We start from the raw sequence: 3,587 nt of genomic DNA, 5'->3' as shown, positions 1-3,587 counted from the left end.
CCACCATCTTCGTAACATCTAATTTTTTTTTGTTTTGAGGTAAAACTTAATAATTTTAAAAAAGAAAAATTTAAAAGGACCTTGTCCGAAAAAAAGATGCTCTTGAAGTTGGATTTAGAATTATCAATAGGTAAACATTTTGAGGTGCAATTTTCTGCTCTTGTGTGAGAATTATCACGAATCTTTATTAGCTGATCAATACAAGATATAATAGCGACAATAATTTTGAGTTTGAAGATAGCTAAAGCGCTATTCGAAAAGTCTTGACTAATCACGTCGCTTGAATTTTCTACTCCTCACGGGATATTACTGTTCACGAGAATTATACTATTTACAGCGACCGGCGGTCTATCAGAAAATATACATCTACAGAGTTAAAATGTGTTCGATTATAGAGGATTCTGAATTTTGTCGATTGAAGCGACTACAAAATCATCGTCGTAATGGGAAGGTGGAAGGGCTTTGCCTGAAGGTAATCTGGATAAAAGATCGTTAATTTCCATATCTTTTCCTGGGATATGGGAAATTCTAAAATTAAAAGGCAATAGTATGTTTACCGAGCGGGTCAATCGACTATGCATGGTCGTATTTCCGTAGTTTGCCGAAAGCGCAGAGAGTAAGGCTTTGTGGTCCGTGACTGAAGGTAATCCCTGAAGTGTTCTGAGGCCCACAACCCGCCCAGTAATTCTAATTCATTCGTGGAATACTTCATTTCATGAGTAATTAAAAACCTTGAGGCGAAGGCAATCGTTTTCACTGGTTCCCTTGTAACTGTTCTAGAGTTGTGCCTAATCCACTATGCGAAGCATCCGTTTTTAACCTGGTTTTTTCTTTTATGTCGAAGTGGTTGTTTTCTGCGATATTTACAATTTCAGATTTTAATTCTTCGTAGGCTGGGGAAAGAAAACTATAAACAGTTTGTTTGTTCAACAGGGGACGTAGTGGAGAACTTAGCGTCGATAAGTTCGGGACGAATTTCACATACTGATTTAGCGAGCCGAAAAACAATCGCAAATCCGAAATGTTCTTAGGGATTGGTAGGAATTGATAAAATCTTGATGGCATCTGCTTTACCGACCAACGGTCGCACTCCCTCGCCTGAGATTTCGAAGCCTAGCCATTCTGTTTCAATTTGGAAAAACGGACACTTCACCCATTTCGCCGCCATATTGTTCTTGTACAGAATTGTTAAGATTTTATAGACTATTGCTTTATGTTCATCCAATGATTCCTTCGATGCTACCAAAATGTCATCTATATAACAATTTGTGAAAGGTATGTTCTTCAAAAAGGTGTCCATGACCCGTCGGAATTCATTGGGCATGTCACCCAGTCCATAAAATCTAGTTAAAAATCGATAAGTTCCCGTTGTTTCATCTCCTACTGTACTAAAATTACACTGTTTGCTCGTTTTCTCGCCAATTTAAGTTGACTGTAGGCGTTTTTCAGATCTAAGTTGCTGAACCAAACTTTTCTTTTGGATTTTTGAAATTTGACGGGCCACGTTGTCTATGAGTTCATGAATATTTGGATTTTGGTACTTATTTTTAAAAATGTGATCGTTTAAAAATTTGGAATCTAATGCCAAGTTAATCGAACCGTCTTTCTTGCGGGTAATTACAATCGAGCTCATCAAACAATCTTCGACGCATTTTTCAAGTTTTATCATGCGACCTTCGGTCTCCATTCTTTTCAGTTCTTCATTTTCACCTGCGAGTAAGTGAAGGGGAACTCTCCTCCCTTTTACTTTTACCAGTTTAAACGGTGAGTGAAAGTGAGTTACTTTGTGATCATTGGAAATTTTTCCCACTCTGTTGAATAGTTCTTTAAACTTGCTGAAAATTTGGTCATTTGATGAATGCTGACTTACACACTTACTCTCAAATGTTGAACGCAGTTTCTTATCCGCTTCCGTCCATCTCATTCCGTTGAATTTTCTTTTCTCTTCCTTGATCCGCTTTTCCTCGGCGGCTTCGTACTGTTTCATTGCGTTCTTATTCCTCGTCTCTCTGCTGGCTCTGTCCGTGTCCGACTCGCTTCCTGTTACTTGTTCCAAAATAAGGATATGCGTTTCTGGAACCTCTAGTCCGTTTCGGCTCTCTTTGTCCAGATTTTCTTTTGCAATTATTGCACATTGAAATTGGTCGCTCCATTAGTTCTAGGCATGCGGTGGCTCTAGGGTATGATTAGGCCAGAAGGGGGATTCCACGTTCAAATCATTCGGCTGGGTCATTATAAAGTATTATGTTAACCTACGAGTTATGTACAACTACTGTACAATTACTTAAGAGAATAAAACAGATAAAATATAGTGTTTTAATTTAAAAAGTTCTAAAACCATAGCTGAGCGAACACTCTGCGATCGACCGATGGTCGTATCGAACAAAGTTAACCCGTATTTTGTTAATACCGAAGGTCATTTAAAACAGCTAAAAACAAATCACAACAGCAGAAGTCAAAATTAGATGATCAACTCGGTTTCTCTCATCAACCATCTGCCTCCTGTTGAATATCTGTGACTCCGGATTCTCTAACTGCACGCTAGATCTAAAGAATCGCCTTTTCTAGAGTTTCCAACAATGTTTAACCAGATTTTTGCTCCCGGATTCCCCTTTGTGGAGTGGACGTCCTGTCTGTGCACTGTAATGGTATATTTTGTTTTCAATTGTTAAGATTTGTTTAACTCTATAAGAAAGAGGAAGCGGTTTTCTGTTGCTAAATTTTATAATGTAGAAGCTCTCTAGCATTACAAAAAAAATTTTGGTTTTTTTTTTTGCTCTCAATTCTCTGTAGAAGAAATACATTTGAAATGAAAAAAGTACAGTTAAATTCAAAAACAGATTATATATGTGAAAATTTTCAGCTCATACATGGGTTTCTTTTTACGGTAAGCATCTTGGTTATTGTGTTTTACACAAAAAACTCAAAAACTTAAACAGGGGCTCAAAAAATTTTTCTTTACTTTCATAGAAAATATTTTTCTCTCCTGATTTTCTTTTAAAGAAAAATTGTTTCCACTTTTAATGTGAAACATAAAAACTGCTTATCATACAACTTCCATTCATGAAAAAATTTATTTTACAAAATTTCACACAAATTTCTGCACCTATGAATGTGCGTATGCCTATGGAAATTAAAAGTTAAAAAGTTTTTCAAAAGCGAAAAATTTGTTGAACTCAGTAAGTGAGTGAGGGACTATTTTTTGCTTGAAGATTCAATGAAAAAGATACCCGAAAAGGACCCGAAAATATATCAAGTTTGAGAGAGAATTCGCCAAAAGAGAGCCGACAAAAATCCGAAAAAAAGCCAATATGGAAACGTGAACAGTTTTTTTTCTTTAAAATTGGCTCCTCTTTAATGTTACGAAACCCTTCAGACACTCAAGTAAAAAAAGTTGACAAAAAAGTCGATAAAAAAAGTCGGCAGGTCAAAAAAGTCGACAAAGATTTCGGATTTTTTTCAACCTCCTCTACCCAAACGGTTCAGAGATCAACCAAAATTGAAATTAGCAAACAAACTTAAGTTTCATAAAACAATCTGAATATCTTCTTTTGATATAAAGTTAAAAGATCGATTATGGCCTTTTG

This window comes from Symsagittifera roscoffensis, chromosome 10 (genome assembly GCF_963678635.1).
Source record: "Symsagittifera roscoffensis chromosome 10, txSymRosc1.1, whole genome shotgun sequence".
Classification (NCBI taxonomy): domain Eukaryota; kingdom Metazoa; phylum Xenacoelomorpha; order Acoela; family Convolutidae; genus Symsagittifera; species Symsagittifera roscoffensis.
The sequence above is the reverse complement of the archived record's forward strand: the minus strand, read 5'-3'. Positions refer to the sequence as shown.